At 40.7% G+C, this 24,484-nt stretch overlaps 1 non-coding gene across 1 annotated transcript; it reads left to right on the top strand.

Moving 5' to 3' along the window:
• Nucleotides 1-209: 209 nt before the first annotated feature.
• Nucleotides 210-313, top strand: LOC123326525. Its single transcript, XR_006541148.1, has one exon. It is a non-coding gene; the product is annotated as a U6 spliceosomal RNA (small nuclear RNA).
• The last annotated feature ends 24,171 nt before the right edge of the window (nucleotides 314-24,484 follow it).

The following is a 24,484-nucleotide window of genomic DNA, read 5'->3' as shown; positions in this document are numbered from 1 at the left end:
AACAAAGACAAGAATTCTATAAATAGCCACACCCTTTTTGCAAAACATTATTATGCCACAAGGAAGACTTTTTGAAAATCCACTGTAAGGAAAAATAAAATCAATTTTAGAGAGTTGCTGTAAGTTTTCTTTTAATAGTTAAGGGTCAGCAGAACAAATTCTTATTATCTTCCCATATAATGTGTCGCATTGTATAAAAGTGTAATGTGGTGCTCACTTCAGCGGCACATATACTGAAATCGGAATGATACAGAGATTAGCATGGCCCCTGCCTAAGGATGACATGCGAATTTGTGAAGAGTTCCATCTTTTTGTACACTGTGAATATTTCACTCCAGCCTGCTTATTTCATGTTTATTCTGGGCTGAAAAAGACTTTGCCAAAACATTAAAGACCATTCTTTTCACTAAAGAAAGAAAAAAGTATAATATGTAACATTGTACAAGAATTGGTATTTTGAAAAATAGATTAGGGATGCCTAGATGGCTCAGTTGGTTAAGTGCCCGACCCCTGATTTTGGCTCAGGTCATAATCTCAGGGTCGTTCCATGCTGAGCGTGGAGACTGCTTAAGATTCTCTTCCCTCTCTCTCCCTCTTTCTCTGCCCCTCCCAACACCCCCGTTCCCCGTTCACACTCGCTCTCTCTAAAGAAAAAAAATAGATTAAATCACAGAACTTGGCTAATATGACTCTCTAAAATATTTATCATAAGTCTACATCTTGCCCTATGAATGGCTTTCTACTACTAAAGTGTTTAGTTTTGAAGGGTTTGGTTTAGAAATATTCATCCAATGTGAATGATTAAAACAAAACAAAACTCATTAAAAGACCCGAACTCTGGTCCTCATTCTGCCATATGCTATGAGATCTTAGCTAAGACACTTTCCCTGGGCCTTTGTTTCCACATCTGAAAAGTGAAGAATCTAAATTAGATGCCCCGTTAATGGCTTATCCTCCTATAACTCTATGTCAAATAGTTCTTGGACTATTCTTCAGAAGTCTCAAATTGTTAGAACTAATTTCTGATTTACAGATGAAGAAACTGGGATTCAAATAACCTAAACAACTTGCCCAAAGTCAGAAAGCTAAACCATGGACTGGCAGATTCCTCACTCAGATTTTTCTGATTCTAAAGCTCGTGCTTTTAGTTCTACCTCCAATGCAATACTCCCCTTTCAGAAGTCCCAGAGGAAAAGAACCTCTGGTTTCTATAATGTTAGCATGAAATCTATACCCTGTAGAAGAGCCTCCTTGGAGAAAGTACTGGACTGCTTAAGCATCGGCCTCTATACCTTGTCCTTCAATTAACTGAGACAGTGGTTTTCACACTGGGGTCCCTGGACCAGAAGCATCAAAAATTCCAAAAACTTGCTAAAAATGTGAATTCTCAGACCCCATCCTATACATCAGAGACTGAATCAGAAACTCGGGGAATGGAACCCAGCAATCTGTGTTTTAACAAGCCCTCCCAGTGATTCTGTTACACATGGCAGTTTGAGAACCACTGCACTAAGATATGACCTTGGGAAATGCATGCAAGAACTCTGAGCTCCAGCTGCTAGCTCTGAAATCCTAGGGTCTTCCTAAGACCTAACTTCTGAATTAACAGGGGATAGATCATATTCATACCCCTAATTTTAAGAACTGATACCCAATAAAGTGAAGGAGAAGGCAGATGAGGAAGATGAAGAGAACAGCTTTTCATATATCCCCCAATTAGCCAGAGAAGCAACTGTTGTTCTGATGATGTATGGCAGTGATGCCTTTGACATCCCAAATTAGAACAACTCTTTTGGAGTCACTCTGAATGCAACTAGCTCTTTGGGAATTTAAAAATGTATTAGGCAACTTGGAACTCGGCTCAAAGAAAGAATCAATTAAAAATATGCATTCTGTTTCTTTAGCCCTGCTTTAAGTCATTCAGGAGACAGTTTCTGGGAATGGAGTCTAATAGATCTGTTTTGCAAACTGCAGCAAAGTAATATCTCACTTCCCAGGAGTTAGGCCCCCTCCCCCCAGGAGATGACATATATCTCGGGATCCATTTCAACCAGAGATGACATAACCAGCCTTCCAGGTAGCTTCAGGAACTCATGTTTCCCAAGCTTAGCAATGACTCAGCGGATGGCAAGGGAGTATGAATGGCCTTAAGTACCATACTGGCGCCAAGGGTCATATTTTCATTATTTATTAAATATTTTTCTGGCCCATCGCCTAAGTCCCTCTGTTCTTACATAGTGCACAACTTGGGTCAGAAATCTCTTCATTAGGCCTACTCCTGAGGCTAGAAAGATGCCATTTTTCACTTGCATGATCAAAACTATCCGTTCATTATCAGAATGCCTGTCAAATGAGAGTTGACTGAAGGAGTGACATTTTATTTATTTTTTATTTTATTTTAATTTTTATTTTCTGCGGGTGAGAGGGTAGAGGGAGAGGGAAAGAGAGAATCTTAAGGAGGCTCCACAACCAGCACAGAGACCTCCACAGGGCTCAATCTCATGACCCTCAGATCACGACCTGAGCCGAAATCAAGAGTCAGATGCTTAACTGACTGAGCTACCTGGGTGCCCCTAAACTCATACTTTTTGTTGATTTGTACTATCAAATATTTTAGACATATAAAATCACCTATGGATATGTCATTCATATATCTTTAATGTGTATAAAATAGAAATGTCATAAAGACTATCATAAAATAAACACTCATGTATCTTTAACCCAGTTCTGTGTCTTGTTTCTTCACTGTATCTTTGACCCACAAATAACCACTGTCCTGAATTTTTTGTTTAGCTTTTCCTTGCTTTTCTTTATGGCTTTATTACATGTCTTTGTATATGTATATACAAAATATATTATTAACCTTGTTTTTAAACATTATATGTAAGGTATTATACTGAAAGTATTCTTCTGCAATATGCTTTTTTTAAAAATTTTTTTTTTAAAGATTTTATTTATTTATTTGACAGAGAGAGATAGCGAGAGCAGGAACACAAGCAGGGGGAGTGGGAGAAGGAGAAGCAGGCTTCCCGCGGAGCAGGGAGCCCGATGCGGGGCTCGATCCCAGGACCCCAAGATCATGACCTGAGCCGAAGGCAGATGCTCAACGACTGAGCCACCCAGGTGCCCCGCTTTTTTTAAATTTAATATTATGCTCTTGGATTTATCTGTTTTGTCACATAGAGCTATAATTCATTCATTTTCTCTGCTGTATTGTGTCCCATCATATGAACATACTATAATCTACTGCCCATTCTATCAATAGACATGTGGATTGTTTCCAGTTTTTGATCATCACAGTGCTACCATGAACATTCTTATACATGTCTCTTGATCACATGTATGTTTCTCTAGGTACATACTACCTAGAAGTAAATTGCTGAGTTTTAGGGTATGCACATGTTCACCTTGATAAGACAATGCTAAATTGTTTTCTGAAGAGTTCGGACCTCTTTACACTGCTACCAACAATAGTTAAGCATTTGTATATCCCAACGTTTGATATTTTCACACTTTTTCATTTCATTTGCTAGTTTGGTGGATGGAAAACAGTAGCCTATAGTTTCAATTTGTAGCTTCTCCATAATTGATTTGGTTGAATATCTTGTCATAGTTTTATTGGCTTTTCTGATTTCCTCATCTATGAAATATATCCTTGGCTCACAAATCCTCTCTTTATCTTTACTCTCTCAACCCTCCTATTTCCACAGTGTGAATGAGGAATTGCAGATACATGAGATGTGGTGAAGCAAATGAGGAGGAATGGGGCATAATGTGTGTCCCAAGAAGAGGAGACACCATGTTTAAAAGCCAAGAAGTCAATGAGAATGTGGTGTGTTCAAGAAACCAACTGAATCCCATGCAACACAGTGATGAAAGGGAAGCTTTGACTTTAAGGTGAGAGAGTTCTGAAACTGAAGCACATTTCAAGACAGACCACCCTGTAGTAATTTCCAAGTCAATATCCAGACATTGGTTATATGACTCGGGAATCCCTTAGCCACATAAGGACATAAAACAGTTGAGAGAGCGGAAACACAAGAATGATTTGTGGAGATGATTTTTTGAAGGGAGAACTGTTTCGTTCAACTCATCCAAAGAGGGGGGGGCAGGTACTATGCTACCCTTTCACCTCAAGATTGGAGAGAAGGACTTCAGTTGGACCAGGAGGAGAATTTGATATGTATCCTGAGGGACATGGCATTTGGAGGACATGGTAGATGATGTCAAGTCATGCTTTAAAAAGTGCACAGGTGAAATGATTGTAGTTGTCCACGGTTACACAGTAGGAGAAAGGCCAGAAGTGGGAACAGCTTGACTTCTACATTTGGTGTGGTATCTTTCCATAATACTGGCCAGGGAAAAAAAACTTGAATCCTCTCCTCACCTCTCTTTCCTTGCTTCAACCGCCTGGTGGAGTCAGAGATTGAGCACAATGCAGGGGGTGGAGGAGGCAGGAGTACCGTGTAGGAGAGAAAGCACCATGACCTAGCCCCTTCCTCCACACAAGCAGCCAGCCCACAGGGGGCTCCAGCCTGGGGATGAGCACAATTTCATTTTAAATTGTATTTGGTGTTTTCCATGTTATATGGGACTAGATATTTTGAAATGTTGAACTGAGAATGTGTTTGACGCTGGAAGTTGACCATAATCTTTTCTATTACCCAGTAGGAAACCAAAAAGTCATTGCAACTGCTGACATCTTCATCCAAGCGTGAAAAAAAGAGACAGGAAAGATTAAAGGAACAGTGGGAGACAGATACAAAGTTGTTTCCTGATAAAGTTCTACGAGTTCTGATTTTCTTTCTTTCTTTTTTTTTTAAGATTTTATTTATTTATCTGACAGAGAGAGATAGCGAGAGAGGGAACACAAGCAGGGGGAGTGGGAGAGGGAGAAGCAGGCTTCCCGCGGAGCAAGGAGCCCAATGCGGGGCTCGATCCCAGGACCCTGGGACCATGACCTGAGCTGAAGGCAGACGCTTAATGACTGAGCCACCCAGGCTCCCCGAGTTCTGATTTTCAATATCAATGTAATTAGAGAGTGGCAAGAGAAGAGATTGTAGAGAAGGTGGCCAGATGAATGAGTCACATGGGGATTTGGGACCCAAGGCCCTTGAAAGCCATTGAAGAGTTCTACATAGGGGAATTTTGTGATCAAAATTGTGCTTAAAAAAAAAAAAATGCCTCTAGTTCAGGGTATATGCTGATTTGAAGGGCAGTAGAGGTCGGGTTTCCCCAGAGGAGGCCCTCATTTAGGTGAAATATGATAGTGGCTGGAGTCCAAATTAGTGGCAGAGAAGATAAAAGAAATGGAAGGTTTTGAGAGATGTGATAAGCTTGCTACTCATTGACGATGGACCTGATGTGGGCAGTTCAGTTCCTACATTTCTGATTTGAGCCATAAAGTAATCAGCAGTGCCATTTCCAGAGACGAGGAATTCTTTTGATCCTTTAATATTCTCGGGAGATACACAGGGTAGACAGTAGCATCTGCATCTTAACTGCTGTGGTGACTAATGCTCAAGAAAGCCAGTTAATTTGCTGAAGTCCTCACAACTCATTACATGCTGGGAGCTTCTACTTCAAATGACAATGCTTGAACTAGTTCCCTTTGATTCCATTTAGAAACAAATGCCCAACCATAGGTGGAGTTAAGTGTGTAATTAAAGGAAGAGAGAGAGACACCTGGCTGGCTCGGAAGGGTGTGCAATCCATGATCTCAGGGTCATGAGTTAAAGCCCCACTTTGTGTCTAGAGATTATTTTTTTATTTTTATTTTTTTAAAGATTTTATTTATTTATTTGACAGAGAGAGAGAGGGCACACAAGTAGGCAGAGCGGCAGGTAGACGGAGAGGGAGAAGCAGACTCCCCACTGAGCAGGGAGCCCGATGCGGGGCTTGATCCCAGGACCCCAGGATCATGACCTGAGCCGAAGGCAGACGCTTAATCAACTGAGCCACCCAGGCGGTCCTAGAGATTTAAAAAAAAAAAAAAAATATATATATATATATATATATACTTAAAAAAAATGAAGAGAGAAAGAAACTGGGTCACGATATAGTCCTCAAGCTTAAAATATTTATACATTCGGGTGCCTGGGTCCTGGGATCGAGTCCCACATCGGGCTTCCTGCTCAGTGGGAAGCCTGCTTCTCCCTCTCCCACTCCCCCTGCTTGTGTTCCTGCTCTTACTGTCTCTCTCTCTGTCAAATAAATAAATAAAATATTAAAAAAAAAAATTTATACATTCAACAATTTCAGCAAAAGATAATTATGCTTCTTGGAATCATGTAAACATTCCATGAAACCCTCGATTTCAATACAGTTGAGAAAACTCTTAACTGGCCTAGGTGACCTTTTGCTTCTCTCTCAGCCACAGGACTCTTGCTTTTTTTTTTTTTTTTTTTTTTTTAGAGCACCATTTTTCAGTCCTTAATGTGCCTATGAATCACATGGGGATCTCGTTAAAATGCCAATTCTGCTTCAGTGGGTTTGGGGTGGGGCTCAAGATTCTGCATTTTTAACTGGCTCCCAGGGTATGCCCAAACTGCTAGTCTGACTTTTGGAAAAGCAAGGTTTGAGATGAGCCCAGAACTTCTCAGAGTAATTGTGGGCACTGAGAAAGATCAAAGGGAAAGAACCCAAAGGAATCCCAGAAATGTAATTATGTTGGGGATAACCAGCGCTACACCTTGCAAAATGGCGAGGCAGACAAATTTTCCCAGGCCTCTTTCCACTTTCCAAATTCCTTTCCTCATGCAGCACCTTGCCTGTGTTGTAGTCCCTTTCTGCGGATTAACTACCTAATCCTTGTCTGGGGTCAGACTGGAAAGCGGGTTTTTCCTGTTACCCTCCTGCCTGCTCTGCCCAGAAGGCTGCATTCGCAACTGCACTTTCAAGTTTCAAGACCCAGAGGAATAAAATTTTAAATGTGGAACAACAGGCAAAACATGTTAAATATCTGACATAGACAAATCCTGGAAAAGAGGAGAGACTCTGCTCATTCAGGTGGCTTTTCCTGTAGGGAACATTTTATCCTGCTTCATTCCCCATGCCTCCTTAAAAATCAATCTTTAAGACATGCCAAATATTAAAAAGGGAAGTATTTCTCTCCAAAAGATATCTGTTGGCATTTTTGCCTATATTCTCCTCAGTCTGAAGTGATGTGAGGTGTAAGGTCTTTGAGCTCTCAGTGAGTTGAGGGATAAACATGTGGAGATGGTTGGGACGCGACAGAACTGTTCAGATTAACCTTGCTGAGTTTAGAGCCAGCAGGTGATGTCAGACTCCGCTCTTGCTTTTGCCGTTTACATCCTCTGTGACCTTGGACAAGGCCTTTCTCAATTTTAGTTTCAGTTTTTTCACATGTAAAATGAAACAATGGGACAAAATGCTCTCTCTGTCTCTGTCTCTAAAAACTTTGTTTCTGAATTTGTTTCAAGCGAAATTGAAAAGGGAAATTTTTAAGCTGCCAGTTTTTACAGTGGCTGGTCATCAAAATCACTTTGGAGAGCTTTAAAAAGATTATATATACAGGGGTGCCTGGGTCGCTCAGTTGGTTGGGCGACTGCCTTCGGCTAGGGTCATGATCCCAGCATCCTGGGATCGAGCCCCGCGTCGGGCTCCCGGCTCAGCTGGAGGCCTACTTCTCCCTCTCCCATTCCCCCTGCTTGTGTTCCCTCTCACGCTGTCTCTCTCTCTGTCAAATAAATAAATAAAATCTTTAAAAAAAAAAGAGAAAGATTATATATACAGATAGGTCTCCTTCTACCCTGTTCTGATCACTTGTGGATGGAGCCTTGGAAACTATTTTCATAAAGTTCTCCAGGTAGATTCCGCCCATCAGATAAATTTGGGAGTCACTAAGCCAAGCCACAAGGGGGCGCCTAGGAGATACCAATTGCCATCTCAATTGTTTAAAACCATTTTGAATATTAAAATAGAAATAAAATTGATTTGTCATTTCCATATCTAATTTTGTGTCATATAACTTGAAATAGATTTGTGGTTGAAAGTATCTTTTACTCTTTTGTATTTGGGGTTTAATTTTCTTCTGCGTGAGCTAAACCAATATTTATGTAATATGTATTGTTAAATAACAAAAATTCAACAGATTAAGTTTGAAAAGTCTAATTGGCTTCATTAAATGATTCCGGAATCAGGCAGCCTCCCATCTAGCAAGTAGTATTTTCATCGAAGGAGGGTGGGGCAAGAAAGTTATTAGCAAAAGAAAAGTACTATCTGGGGCAAGCTGGCTTTCCCTTAGGGAAAAAGCAAGGGGTCTTATGCAGATTTACCTTATCTTTAGGGGATGCAGAGGGCCCTCCTGGCACTCATTGGTGCTGACTCGTTGGCTACAGTTAAGACTACATTTCTAGGGGAGGTTGAAACTAAGCCAAGGTTGACACTAAGCTAAGGAGGGGGTAGGGTCTGAGGATACCATTAGGAGGAAGAAAGATGTTTAGAAAACAAAGGTTGCCCTATTATGTAGATAAGTGTCTTAGGTAAAGAGGAATCTCTATCAATAGCTATCTTCCTGGGGTAAGCAAGCAGTTGAGGGGGAAGTAAAGAGCTTTTCCTGAACCTGCTGGGTTTTGATTGCTTTTAACTCAAAATAATGTTCCTGCCAAAGTGGCCTATCTTGGGGTGGTCTGCTCTTGGCCCCTATAATCTAAAGCTTTTACAAAAATGCTTAGTATATAATTAGCATCTAATATATGTCAATGATTCATGTTGCTGTGTTATCATCATCATTCTCTTGTCTTGGCAGGACTTTTACCACTCAGTTACCCAGTATGAAATCCCAGGGTCCACCCTTGTCTTCCCTGTTTCTCAGATAGTGACTCCAGTTGGTAATACTCCTCTCTTGAATCTACTCCCTCCTCCCCATCTCCATAGATGCAGCCTTCATTTAATCACTCATTATTTTACTTCCAGAACCCCACAATGTCTTCCTGAAAGTTTCTCTCCCTCCATGAGTGATTGTCTTAAAATACAAATCCGACTATGTTCTCCCTTGAACAAAATCACATCACTGGCTGTATGCAATTTACTCTCAAAGGGTGCTAAAAAGTGTTACGTGTGTGTATATAAAGAGAGAACGATAAAATGGACAAAATGGGGACAAAACATTAACAATAGACGAATCTGGGGGTGCCTGGGTGGCTCAGTTGGTTAAGCCTATGTCTAACTTTGGCTCAGGTCACGATCTCAGGGTCCTGGGATAGAGCCCTAAGGGCGGGGTCTGCACTCAGCTTGAGTCCGCTTGTCCCTCTGCCCCTCCACAGCTCATGCATGTGCATGTGCTCTCTCTCTCTCTCACTCTCTCTCTCAAATAAGTAAAAAAAATCTTAAAAAAAAACAATAGACAAACTTGGATAAATGGTATGCCAGTGTTTTACGTACTCTTTTTTTTATTGTTGCAACTTTTTGTGAATTTGAAATGATTTTCAAGACAAACAGAACTCTTTACAGGCTTACCTACTTCTTCAGACTCATCTCCTACTATTTTTCCTCTTTGATGTTTAGGCTTCAGCCATAATGCATGATTGTAGTTCTTTACTTTTACACTTGCGTGTTCACTAATTTGGAATGCTGTGGTCTTTACCACTTGTCTACCTGGAAAACTCCTATTTATACTTCAATATCCAGCATATAATCCCTCCTGTATGATGCCTATGTTTTTTGACAGAATTAGTCACCTGACTCCCTTGGGCTGTGTTTCTCATTTTGACTCCTATGCCCTATTCTCACATAGTACAATTAGTCTGTTTCTTATACTAAACTCAGAAGATCTTGAAGAACAGAGTCCCCCAAGTCTTATTCATTATTGCACCCTGGATCCTAAAATCCCAGTTTCTGTCCTCTTGCACTCCTAGGTACATTTGTATTTGCCAGGCCATGCTGGTTCCTAACCTTTTGCCATTTGCAGTGGCCACAGTGACACTGAGTTTGCTGTGGCTTCCTGTTGTTCCCAGCTGAAGCTTGGTTCCTGGCTACTCTCTCCAGTGTTTTTTTTTTAAACTTTTTCCACATGTGGAGGAAGTGGGCCATTACCGATGAGAAGCTGAAATCCAGTGGTCATCATTGTCTTATAGACCTCCTCCAACCCCAGGGACTTCCTTCCCTTACTCTATTTTTTTTAAAGATTTTATTTATTTATTTGAGAGAGAGAGAATGAGAGACAGAGAGCATGAGAGGGAGGAGGGTCAGAGGGAGAAGCAGACTCCCCGCTGAGCAGGGAGCCCGATGTGGGGCTCAATCCAAGGACCCCCCGGGATCATGACCTGAGCTGAAGGCAGATGCTTAACTGACTGAGCCACCCAGGTGCCCCTCCTTCCCTTACTCTAATTCTGTGTTTTGGAACCAGTTACTTTACCTCTTAGAAGGCTTAGTTTTCTCATTTATAAAAAAAATACACTTTAGGGGCGCATGTAAAATCTTAAAAAAAAAAAAATAGATACACTTTAGTTCAGTATCCTTTATAAGAGATTTGGGTAGGGGAGGAAAAATATTTTTTCACTACTGTTCTAGGTTCCTGACTGAGACTTTTTTTTTTTTAAGATTTCATTTATTTATTTGACAGAGAGAGACAGAGAGAGAGAGGGAACACAAGCATGGTGAGTGGGAGAGGGAGAAGCAGGCTTCCCTCTGAGCAGGGAGCACAATGTGGGGCTCCATCCCAGGACCCTCTGATCATGACGTGAGCCAAAGGCAGATGCTGAATGACTGAGCCACCCAGGTGCCCCCCTGGCTGAGACTCTTGAAGAGGAATAAATATGCCACCCTAAAATATGCCTCTTTGGCATAAGCATTATCTTCAGCTGGGTATGCTTAAGAAACAGCAGACACAAGATAAACTCTGAAAACAAGTAGAAGTTACCCTTTTTTAAGGGACATTTACATTTATAAGGGACATCACTATTCGTGAGGGTGTCTCCCTCTGTACCAGGGAAGGGATGACTAAAATTCTGTAAATTTTCATCAATGGAGAAGACATCACTTAAATCTGCATAACAACCCTACCCTTGTTGACCAGGCTTTTTCTGGTAACCTCCCAGTACTGGCTTCCTACTTCTTAAATCTTTCTTTTGTCTTAAACTGAAGATGGTATTAAGGTTGGGTAGGGGGTGGGGAGATGGGGGGGGTGGTCTCAGCCAAGAACCTAGAAGGTAGAGGGAAAATTATTTTTCCTCCCCAATACCTCCTTGTAATATAAGACAGATGAACAAAAGAAAAACGAACGGAAGTATAATAACATCTATACCTCCTGTATACATGCAGAGACCAGGAAGACTGGGTAAATCCCTGAAATGGCTCAAGCCACCACCTTAAAAACCATCATCAGCTAATGACAAAGAGCGATGTTTGGGTAGGGCAAGGAAACTAATTATGGGAGGTCACCAGGAAAAGCACAGTAAACAAAGGGTAAGGTTGTTATGTAGATTTAAGTCAGACCTTCTCCATTGATAAGTTTCTAGAGATTTGGATACTGTATTCTCTTCCTTATACAGAGAGGGAGACACCCTTATAAATGGAGATATTCCTTATACATGTAAATGTCCCTCAGAAAAGGGCAATTTCTACTGCTGTGTCTGCAGCCTCTCAAAACTAATCTTTATGCCAAAGAGGGATATTTTGAGGTAGCATATTCTGCTCCCCTTTTGTTACATTTTCTTTTCTCTTCCTTTTGCTTTGGCTTCCTGTTGAGACAGGTCATTTCATTGAATCCTTTGTGTTAATTTGTCAAAATTCATCAAATGTTAATAGAAACTAACAAGTTATTTCTTTTCTTTTTTTTTTTAAGATTTTATTTATTTATTTGACAGAGAGAGCACAAGTAGGCAGAGTGGCAGACAGAGCGAGAGGGAGAAGCAGGCTCTCCGCGGAGCAGGGAGCCGGACGCGGGGCTCGATCCCAGAATCCTGGGATCATGACCTGAGCCGAGGGCAGACGCTTAACGACCGAGCCACCCAGGCGCCCCAACAAGTTCTTTCTTGAGAGTTATTTAAGTCAAAGACCAGTATGCCCCACTGGTGTATATCTCTTTGGATTCTTCTGTTTTCTTTTTCTTTTTTTTTATAGATTTATATTTATATTTTATAATAGATTTTATTTATTTATTTGACACAGAGAGAGCACAAGCAGAGGGTGTAGCAGAGGGAGAGGGAGAAGCAGGCTCCCCGCCGAGCAGGAAGTTGGATGTGGGACTTGATCCCAGGACCCTGGGATCACAACCTGAGCCAAAGGCAGATGCCCAACAAACTGAGCCACTCAGGCACTCCTCTTATGTTTTCATTCTGTGGAGATTTTAGGGTAGGGCAAGCTTAGCACTGTGTATAGTAATAAATGACCCTTCTAAAAGTTCCAAGTTCTCATTGCTTGTTTTTACTGCCATTTAAGACCATATGTTCTGTGGCTAAAAAATGAAGGGATCCCTTGAAGAAGAAAAATTATTGGCAGTACAACATAATTCATTTTGAAATAACCACTTTCTTTTTTTTTTTTAAGATTTTATTTATTTATTTGACAGAGAGAGACACAGCGAGAGAGGGAACACAAGCAGGGGGAGTGGGAGAGGGAGAAGCAGGCTTCCCGCGGAGCAGGGAGTCTGATGCGGGGCTCAATCCCAGGACCCTGGGACCATGACCTGAGCCGAAGGCAGACGCTTAATGACTGAGCCACCCAGGCGCCCCTGAAATACCACTTTCAAAGAGAACATCAACTACCTCCATCTTGACCTCAGACTGTACTTTCTAATTGATTAAGTTCTTTCCAGCTTATCTCCTAACTCAAGCAAAAGACCCTGAGGGCAAAACATCCCGTGATGGAAACTGAAACTACCCCCTCAAGCAACAAGGACTGCCCTGAGCCAGCAAGACCCTGCGTGATTGACCCCAAGACAAAGATCCACCTGACCTTTACTGCCCACCTGCACGTACCCACTGATCTTTGTCCCACATTTTCCTTATATAAACCTAGAAGTATTTTTGGCACTTTGGAGACTGTCTTTGAGATGCTGGTCTACTGTCTTCCCGGTGTTGGCCTTCCAGAAATAAATTCTTTTCTTTCTTCATCGCCACTGTCTCTCCACTTTTGGATTTTGTCAGCAGCAAGTGGCTGAACCCTGTCTGTTTGGGGCCCCAGGTCCAGATGCTCTTGCAACCCTGGGCCCCAGCTACAACTTGAGGGGACTGAGTATTTTCTACAGTGATGAAATAGGTCACCTGCTTAAAATTTGCTTGCTGGATACATAAGAAGTGAGTCTGGAATGAATGCTTCACAATAGCAGGGACCTGGTCTGTCTTATTCAATACTCCATTCCAGTGCCTCAGACAATGCCTGACCCTACTAGGAGCTCAACACATATTTGGTGAAAGAATAAATGAATGAGGTCAGGAAGCCTGTTTGGGGAAATGTGAGAGCTCTAAAAACCTAAATATATTAGGGGCTCCTGGGTGGCTCAGTGGTTAAGCGTCTGCCTTAGGCTCAGTTCATGGTCCCAGGGTCCTGGGATCCAGCCCCGAGTCGGGCTCCCTGCTCAGTGGGGAGCCTGCTTCTCCCTCTCCCACTCCCCCTGCTTGTAGTCCCTCTCTCGCTGTCTCTCTCTCTCTGTCAAATAAATAAAATCGTTTTTTAAAAAAAACCCTAAATATATTAAAGCAAGTGAAAAAGGGAACCCTGTAGAGACAGGTTTTTTAAGTCCCCAAATTTGTCATCAGGATACCAGTTGGTACTTCTTGATCCATAATAAAGATGTTCAGCTTTTCCATGTCAAGGCCTTTCCATGGTGGATATTCTGCACATGTTTCCGGAATTGAGAGTTGTAACAGTACTTTTTGGTCCCTTTGCATTCCGCTATTATCTGCATGCTGCGGTTTTTTGAGCCCAGGGTTTTCTGGAGTAGTTTTGCCTTAAGAAAGGGCTTAAGTTACTGATAGCTGTTCCTTTTCTCATCTGCTCTTTATCAACATAGTACAGTTTCCTGTCCCCATCGGTGATGGGGAAATGATACAACTGACATTATTACATGTGAGTAACCCAAAGTTATCTTGTAGTAATCTTCCGGATCATATCCTCTTACTTTATTCGTATTTTAAATGATTTGCAGTTTTTTGGGCCTTTTTTTTTTAAGAGATCCATTTTATTTTCTTGTTCAGTTCCTGTTCATCTGCTTATCTCCGATATTCTGAAGACTTTGCTTTTTTTTTTTTTTTCCCTGCTCTTCCAGTCTGGGGAATTGACAAATGATAACGTTGGGGCCATAGGGGAGAGAGAGGCCTTAAGATGTACTGTATAAATCATCAAAATGTGATGTACTATACCTTCTCGGCATAAACTGGAAATTGAAAAAAAAAAAAAAGTGCTGCAAATAGAATTGCTTCCTTTGGGCTTAAACCGGATTGGCAGCAACACAGATTCTGCTGTGGGTTGAAGTCATTTTCTACTTTGGCACTACTCAGTCCATGGGGAATGGTGGAGTCGTGATTTAGCAGCAAGATTCTGGGAGCGGGCCAGCAACTACATCTGTTCTGAACTGTAAGTGGACTGGAAAAATGCTTAAAAAAAGCCAGAGGAGGGAGGTGAAAGAGAACACAAAACCTTTAACCTCAAAAAGACCACAAAAAAATGGCTTGATCAATTACAAGGAGATTGGATTTAGAGAGACATTTTCATGGAAATAAAATCTATACAACTCTCCTTTGTCTTCGTCCATTAAGTCCCTCTGTCTTGTGATACAAGAATCATAACACATAATGATACAAGAAAATCGTATTAGGAAGGACTAAAGCATCACTTACCTTACTTGGGATGAGTCAGCAATTGAAGTCCGATGCCTTGGTGACACCTCTTAGACATTGAGTGCATTTTTTAGTGAATTGCATAATGGATTTCTTTTCTCCAAATGTGTGACTATACCATCTTGTAGGAATTGGGTGGGGGGTTGTGTTGTATTGTTTTGTTTGTTGTTGTTTGTTTTATATCAAGAGGTACTCCATCAATTGAATGTCATGAAAACCATGAGTGGGCAAGAGTGTGGCTGATGTACTGGAAAGAATCTGGAAGCAGACTGGCAGGGTTCAAATTTCGACTCAATCATCTCCTGCCTATGTGACTTCAGGCAAGTTGCTCTCTGGCGCTTAGCTTTTTTACCTTTAGAATAGTAATATCTAATTCACAGGGTTGTTGTGATGATTAGAGGAGTCCATGGGCATATGGAAAGCATGGGATAAATGTTAGTTTGCTTTCTCTCTATTCTCTACTGAGTGCCCTTTCCTTCTGTCTCATTGCCTTGCACACATTTGCATATCCAGAATCTTGATTTCCAGAGAAGGTATTTGTCTCATTGGAGTCAATGAACCAAACCTGGTTTGTCTGAAGTTGAAAGTATTTTTCCTAACTAGCAAAAAGTGGCTAGAAAAATCGAGAGAAAACAGGCTGCATGGCATGTACACACAGAAAGGGAGATTCTAAGTTTACTTGGAGCAATCACAATGGATTTTGCAAAGAAGCTGGGACAAGGATCAAGTGGGCTATCTAGCCAAAATTCCAAATTCTTTTTGGAAAGACTTTCTGAAATGGCAGTCAGATTTCAAGAAGAAGGAAATAGAAGATTCAAAATAATAGACATCGTAGAAATAATTTCCACATGACTTAGGAAATTTTTGTTTTTTTCTCAGGAAAGCACATTACATTTTCTAATTAATTATTGGCATATATAAAGAAATAAAATAGCTCTTAGGGGTCCCAGGGCCCTACTCAACCTCTCTGAGTCACAGTTGCTTTATGTAACATGAAAGGATTGAAATGAAATTGATTCTAAGGTCCCTTTACAAATTCTAAGATTTTGTAAAAAACAAACAACCCCCCCCCAAAAACCTAAGATTTTGTACTTTGTTAAACTGATATTAAAATTATTTTTACACTTTCTATATTAACAACAAATAATAATGATTCACTGAGAACTTAGTTGGCATGGCTCAGCTCATTTACTCCCTATAATTACCCTAGGAAGCAGGTACTATTATTATTATTATTTTACAAGTAAGGAAACTGAAGCCAAATTTAAGTAATTTTTCCAGTGTCATCCTGTTAGCAAAAGAGGAGGTTCAGATTTAACTAGAACTCTCTGTCTCAAGCTTTTAGCCCAAACCTACATTGTTCCCCACAATATAGTAAACACATTGTTTATTAACAATGGGCTAAGAAGCTTTATTGGCAATGGAAAAAATTCAATCTTGGTGAAAAACATTCTCTTAAATAAATAGCATAGTGAATAATTATACATATTGGAACTGAGAAATTTGTCAATGCTTTGACTGTGAGTCCTGTGGGTAGGCAATGTTTTTTTTTTTTTTTTTAAAGATTTTATTTATTTATTTGAGAGAGAGAGAATGAGAGACAGAGAGCACGAGAGGGAGGAGGGTCAGAGGGAGAAGCAGACTCCCTGCCGAGCAGGGAGCCCGATGCGGGACTCGATCCCGGGACTCCAGGATCATGACCTGAGCCGAAGGCAGTCGCTTAACCAACTGAGCCACCCAGGCGCCCCGGCAATGTTTTTTTATTGTTTTATTTTTCACCTTGGCTCCGGCTTGCTAGGTACAATAGTCACTGAATGAATTTGTATTGAATGAAATGTATTTTGTATAACTTCATTATAAATCATTATAAAGGTTTTGAAAGCTGGAAGCAACTTTATAGCTCATTTCATCTATCTATCCCCTCCCCCTTCCATCCCACTATTTTCTAGAAGGAACTAAAATTTAGAGAGCAGGAAAGGGAGACGTAACTGGCACCCAGGACTCCTAATTCACAACCCAGAATTCCTTCCACTTCACTGTCCTGTGGAATTCTTTCTGCTTCCTGACAGTGTATTTATATTTGTAACGGAACCGGAACCGACGTGAGTTTGCTCCTTGGTAATTGACAGATAAGAGGCTACACCAGGTGGAGCGGTCACACAAAAGAAACTTTATTTGCAGAAAAGATGGAGCTCACGGGGAATAATTTCCAAAGCCAGGACTCCCAGAGTGAGGGTGAGTGGATTTCTCTTATTTAGGGTTAAGATGAATGTTCAGAAAGGGGACTTTTGTCATTGCAGGTAAAGGCCAGCATAAGGTTGTGCAGAGGTACTTGGGACGCGTGGGGATACATCTTCCTATACTGTGTTAATAAAGCTTGTGCTCCCCCTCGGGTGGAGATTTCAACATTACAATGGGGCAGAGGTAACTGGACACCACAGGGTCCATCCGGCCAGGTGTGAGTCCGTGGTCAAGCTCACACTGGCCTAAGCTGGCTGGAACTCTTCCTGTTGTTTGCCTCCAAAAGATAAGGGGAATCAGCGGGGGTCTTGCTGGGGAAGGTTTTAACCTCATTAACCCCGTGGGGCACGGTTTCATATTCACAGGGCTCGAAGCACACCTCCGCTCCAGTTGAGATGCCCAGGTGCCCAGTTCAGGGCCTCACTTTTTCGCACATCATCCACTAGTTTCTCAGGCTTGAATGGGCTGAGGGCATGGCAAGGAATGCCAGCCGGCATGGCGCAGCACTCCCTTGAGAGGGGACTAATTTTACCTGGCCTTGCAGAACTTGCTTGCCTTTTTTTCAGCTGTGTCTGCACCACTATGGCTGAATTTACAAGAGCCAAGAGGATGTCTCACCATCTGCCTGTTAGTGGGGAATTGGCCTTTCTGCTCCTCCAACAGGGTTTTGGAAGGTGTGGTGGCTCGGGGCCAGCCCACTGAGGCGCTCCTCCTGGGATTGCGTGTTGCTGAAGGAGAGGAAACTCTTCTGAGCTCCAGAGCCAGCACGACAAATGGTCTGCAGGCAACTGCAACAGCAAGTGTGAGCAGAACACAATTGCAACACTGTTGCAAACTGTCTCCTACTAAATTCCTGTCATTATCACATTTGGACAGTCAATTGAGAAAGGCCTGGATTTAAAAAAAAAAGAAAGAGAGAAAGAAAGAAAACAAAGAACTTTTCTAAAAAAAGATTTTTTTTAAGTAATTGATCTCTACACCCAATGTGGGGCACAAACTTACAATGCTGCTGAGATCAAGAGTCGCGTGCTGTACCGACTGAGCCAGCTAGGTGCCCCAGAATTGTTTTTAATTACAAAAGCACTACGTTTATTTATTTATTTTTTAAAGATTTTGTTTATTTATTTGACACAGAGAGAGGGAACACAAGCAGGGGGAGTGGGAGAGGGAGAAGCAGGCTTCCCGCGGAGCAGGGAGCCCGATGCGGGGCTCGATCCCAGGACCCTGGGATCATGACCTAAGCGGAAGGCAGCCGCTTAACGACTGAGCCACCCAGGTGCCCTGCACTACATGTTAATTGTTGAAAATTTAGAAAGTACACAAAAGTACAGAGAAGAAAATAATGCCATGTATTCGATTACCATTCCAGGGGAATTATCAGGAAGTTTTTGTTATATACTCTTTACAGCTTTTAAAACATACGAATATGGATTCTACATGTATTTATATATGCTTTTTTTCTTAAGATATATCATAAACAATTTTGTATACCACTAGACCTTATTTAACAATATTTTTAGCAGCTGCATTGTACTCCATCCTAAGCTTATACCATATATGTATGCCCCTATTGTTGGATAGTTAAGTGCTCTTCAGTTTTTTGTTATTTGAAGTAATGAATGATAAACCTTCTTGCCTAACTCTGGTTATTTTCATAAGCAAATCCTTGAAAGCAAAATTGCTGAATCAAAGTCATGACTAGTTCCTGGTTTAAGTTTTAATATCCACTGCCAAATTGCCTTTGAGCAAGGTTACAGCAAGCTACATTTCCACCAATGTAGACCATTAGCAAATTTCTCAGTGTCCTCACTACTATGGGGGGTTTGCTTTTAAAAATCTTTGATAATGTGATAAGTGAAAAATGTCTACCATTACACTTCGGTGTAGGTTGTTGACCACTACACATTTCCTTAATTAATTAATTTTTTTTAAGTTTATTTATTTATTTTTTTAGTAATCTCTACACCCAACATGGGGCTGGAACTCATGACCCTGAGATCAAGAGTCACATTCTCTTCCAAATGAGCAAAGCCAGGCACCCCACATTTCCTTAATTTAGACCAAGCTAAGATTATAAAAGCTCATAGACTGTCAGGTTTGTTCCCAGATAAAGAGAATCATACTTGGGCTATTTTTGCATATGTGATCTTTTGTTTTCTTCTTAATTACACAAAAAGCCATGATGCCATCTTAAATTTATTTTCTGTTTGCAGATGATAATACTCATCCCAGAGCACATAACCCTTATATATGTTTGTCTGTTTGTTTTAAGAGAAAAAAGTGGTCATCTTGCCTTTTGCAGTTCTGATAAAGAATATTTCCAACAATTGTATCTTAGGTATGCCACTAGGAAAGTCAAGATAAGGTCTTCTCTGTAGCAATATTTTGATAAAAAGGAAATGTATTTTGTGTTTCATAAAGTAGAGGTATTGTTCGAGTAGTTCTTTTTTTAACCTGCTGGGAAAGAAAAATGTGAAACGTTTTTGGTGGAATTACTTAAAAGATGCCAGGGAAGGGGGTGCTCAGCTGGCTCAGTCGGTGGAGCTTGCAACTCTTGATCTCGGGATTGTAAGCTCGAGCCCCGTGTTGGGTGTAGAGATTACTTAAAAATAAAAATCTTAAAAAAAAAGAGAGATGATAGTGAGGAACATGGCATTCTAGGAGTGAGCATGCCTAGATTGTTTTATAAACCGAGGTGCTCAAGAGAATGACTTACTCATCCTTGTATTCCTAGTGCCTATAGTTGAGCAGGAAAATGCATTCTAGCCAAAATTTAGTATGTCTCACGAAGGGTTTTACTTGATCTGAGAAGAAAACCATCAATCGTAAAGGAGAAAAACTTTTTTACGTTATCTATCAAAGAAATGGTGATAAGATAAATCTCAATTTTTAAGAAGTTCTATAGTTGTGTTTTATTTTAAACGCATCCTTTAAAAAAAAGATTGATTTATTATTTTATTTATTTATTTATTTTTTATTATTTTAGAGAGAGAAAGAGCAAGCATGAGCTGGGGGGGAGGAGCAAAGGAAGCGGGAAAGAGAATCTCAAGCTGACTTCATGCCAAGCATGGAGCCCAATGCGGGGATCAATCCCACAACCTTAATATCAGGACCTGACCCAAAACCAAGAGTCAGACGCCTAACCAACTGTGCCACCCAAGTGTCCCTGTTGTATTTTATTTAAAATAAACAAGTATAGGGGTGTCTGGCTGTCTCAGTCAATAGAGCATGTGACTCTTGATATTGAGGTTGTGAGTTTAAGCCCCACTTTGGACACAGAGCTTACTTAAAAATAAAATAAAATGAAATAAAATAAAATAATATAAAGCCTGGTGGTGGGTATTGAGGAGGGCACATTCTGCATGGAGCACTGGGTGTTATGCACAAACAATGAATCATGGAACACTTCATCTAAAACTAATGATGTAATGTATGGGGATTAACATAAGAATAAAAAAAAAGAAAAAAAGAAAAAAAAAGAATGAAAGGTAAATAAAGTCAGTTTCAGGAAAATAAAATAACATAAAATAAACCCAAGAGAACAGAGAGGAAGTATGTTAGACAGAAGGGAAATGAAAGTAGATGGAAACTCAGATATTCAAGAAGAAACGACTACCATTGGAAATGGTAAATATCTTGGCTTACATAAAAAGACAATGTTTTTTCTTTTAATTATTTAAGAAATGCAGAACTAGGGGCGCCTGGGTGGCTCAGTCGTTAAGCGTCTGCCTTCGGCTCAGGTCGTGATCCCAGGACCCTGGGATCGAGCCCCACATCGGGCTCCCAGCTCCGCGGGGAAGCCTGCTTCTCCCTCTCCTACTCCCCCGCTTGTGTTCCCTCTCTCGCTATGTCTCTCTCTGTCAAATAAATAAATAAAATCTTAAAATAAAATAAAATAAAGCCAATTTAAATAAAAATGTTATGGTTTTTCCAATATTTACAAGATAACTTTTATAAAAATATTTCTGTATTTCTGAAATGTTTATAGTTTATCATTTAGATTAAAATGTTTGCAATCAATAATACTTTAATATTGATTGTTTATTCTACATATAGGCAGAAAAGCATTTCTATAATTGCAGTAGGGGAAGAAAATCCTAAGAAAGATGATTTTATTTCTGTTTTAAGATTTTGGCTTTTCTGGGAAAGAAGACCTCAATATAATGTGTATGCTAAAACAAACAAAGAAACTAGGCTCAAAGTAAAAACTGAGCTCAAAGCAGTGTGCTGTAATGGACAAAGCAGGTCAGGGTTGGTAGATTTGGGTTCTGAACCCAGCTCTGTGACCAGTGGGAGAACTTTGGCTAATCCAATACCCTCTCTCTCTCTTTTTTTTTAAAGATTTTATTTATTTATTTATTTGACAGAGAGACACAGCGAGAGAGGGAACACAAACAGGGGAGTGGGAGAGGGAGAAGCAGGCTCCCCAGTTAGAACAGCTGACACTGGGGAGAAGGAAAGGTAAGGTGTGTGTTTGCTAAGAAAGATGTTTATGATGATTTGCCTTGTGTCATGCAATGAAATTCCATGTTCTCCTGCCTCTTCAAGAGACCCAGAGGTAAGATCTGTGGAAATCTTCATTGCTCTTTGGAGCAGGATTTGTCTTCCTTATAGACATGACAATGTGATGTACCTGGACATGACATGGTCCTGTTGTTTTCAGATTCGATTTAAGATCTAGAGAGAAGTACTTCAAATGCAGGCATCACTCATAATGTTATTAAAAAACAGAAAGAGACCCTGTATTATGTATCAGCTCCCTCCCATATATTTTTCTTTAATATTTTGAACAATTAATCAATATAGATTTTTTCCCTCATATAAAATTCTGCCTTGGGGCACCTGGGTGGCTCAGTTGTTAAGCGTCTGCCTTCGGCTCAGGTCATGATCCCAGGGTCCTGGGATCGAGCCCCGCATCGGGCTCCCTGCTCCGCGGGAAGCCTGCTTCTCCCTCTCCCACTCCCCCTGCTGGTGTTCCTCTCTCGCTGTGTCTCTCTCTGTCAAATAAATAAATAAAATCTTTAAAAAAAAAAAATTCTGCCTTTGGGAAGCTGGGCATTTTTTTTTTTAATTTTATTATGTTATCTTAGTCACCATACAATACATCATTGGTTTTTGATGTGGTGATCCACGATCCATTGTTTTCGTATAACACCCAGTGCTCCATGCAGTACGTGCCCTCCTTAATACCCATCACCGGGCTAACCAACCCCCCCCTCCCCTCTAAAACCCTGTTTGTTTCTCAGGTCCATAGTCTCTCATGGTTCATCTCTCCCTCCAATTCCCCCCCTTCTTTTTTCCCTTCCTTCTCCTAATGTCCTCCATGCTATTCCTTATGTTCCACAAAGAAGTGAAATCATATGATAATTGACTTTCTCTGCTTGACTTATTTCACTTAGCATAATCTCCTCCAGTCCCATCCATGTTGAAGTAAAAGTTGGGTATTCATCCTTTCTGATGGCTGAGTAATATTCCATTGTATATATGGACCACATCTTCTTTATCCATTCATCTGTTGAAGGGCATCTCACCTCTTTCCACAGTTTGGCTATTGCGGACATTGCTGCTATGAACATTGGGGTGCATATGGCCCTTCTTTTCACTACATCTGTGCCTTTGGGGTAAATACCTGGGAAGCTGGGCATTTTTATCTTGAGACATTGCAGGTCTGCCTTTAGGAGAGTCTCAAGTAAATATTGAACTAAATATACACAATTTTGCAAATTTCTGCAATAACATCAGCCATTGCTACCTGTTGTTTGCTAGATATGAAATTAGGTTAGTTTGAATTATGTTAACATTAAATTTTTAAGAATATTAATATAAATATTAAAAACAAATATTAATATAATATATGTCAGCTTAATTTTTTTCATCTTTTTTTTTAAGTAATCTCTACACCCAGTATGGGGCTTGAACTCATGAACCTGAGGCCAAGTCGGATGCTTTACCACTGAACCGGCCAGACACCCCTGGAGTAAAATCTTTAAACATCCTATGCATTAAAAGTATGAATCTATTCTTTCAAACCAAATATTTGTATATGGAACTTGGTTCCCCCTCTTAATTTGTACAAAGCTACTCAGAAATTGGTATAACTGAGAATGGAAAAGGTCTTCTGAGCCCCAGGCTTGGTCTGAATTTTGTTGCAGTGGACTGTCTCAAATACAAAGGACGCTCCTCAATTCTTAACTCTTTGTCCATATTGCTAGCAAACCTCTAAAAACAATCATTCAATCATAATTACATTCTGTGTTCCCAGCTGAATCAAGGCTGAACTCAGGCTTTGCTGGGAGCTGAAATGGCTAGGGACATCATAAAAAAGTTTGAAGTTGGGGCACCAGGGTGGCTCAGTCCGTTAAGCCTCGGACTCGATTTGGTTCAGGTCATGTTCTCAGGGTTGTGAGATCGAGTCTGACCTCAGTTCCGCTGGGCATGGAGCCAGCTTAAGATTCTCGCTCTGCCTCTGCCCTTCTACCCACCTCTCTCCCTCTTAAGAAAAAAAAAGCTTCAAGTCGCAAGGAAGTGCTGTAGCAACCTACCCCCCAGCTCTGATCTCCACTCATACCCACACTGACTGGGTTATTCCTTCAGTGGAAAAAAAAAAAATCAAGAGGCAGATGTACTTAATAAGCCTTTGACTGTCTCTCTGCCCAGTGTGCACATGGTGCCCTCTAGCGGCAGAGTGGAGCATTTCCGAAAAGGGAATGGAGAATCCGCTTCTACAGCACACACTAAGATCTTCCAGCTAGCTTTTTGTTTATATGAGCTTTATTTGAGTTAAAGGTAGAAAATAATGTACTTTCATTTGCAATTTAAGATGCAAGTTTCCATGGCAATCTAAAATAGTTTACAGTGATTCCTTTTATATATACTCTGTCATATTATCCTTTTTTTTTAAGATTTTATTTATTTATTTGAGAGAGAGAGAAGGAGAGACAGAGAGCACGAGAGGGAAGAGGGCAGAGGGAGAAGCAGACCCCCCGCCGAGCGGGGAGCCCGATGCGGGACTCGATCCCGGGACTCCAGGATCATGACCTGAGCCGAAGGCAGTCGCTTAACCAACTGAGCCACCCAGGCGCCCTGTCATATTATCCTTTTAGACATTTTTATATATGAGGAATAAGGTTAATCATTTAGGAAGTTTAACAATAATGAGAAAATTCTCCTCAAAAGAATTTCCTTAGTGTGCTCATAATAGCCAAGATGTTTATATTAAGGGCCTGAACCCAACTCATTAAATAAAAATAAAAGCACATTTTTCTGGTGCAAAAAAAAGGTGATTTTATTAAAGCATGGGGATAGGACCCTTGGGCAGAAAGCTGCTACCAAAAGCACATTTCTTGAAAAGGTGCTAAAGAAGAAGGTGCACCAAAAATATGCACTATACATATTTTTCAAAAGGACATAAACTGCACGTTTTGGCACTGTCTTCTCCTCAA

The sequence above is a fragment of the Neomonachus schauinslandi genome, chromosome 13, assembly GCF_002201575.2.
Source record: "Neomonachus schauinslandi chromosome 13, ASM220157v2, whole genome shotgun sequence".
NCBI lineage: Eukaryota > Metazoa > Chordata > Mammalia > Carnivora > Phocidae > Neomonachus > Neomonachus schauinslandi.
This window is presented reverse-complemented; position numbering and strand designations above follow the sequence as displayed.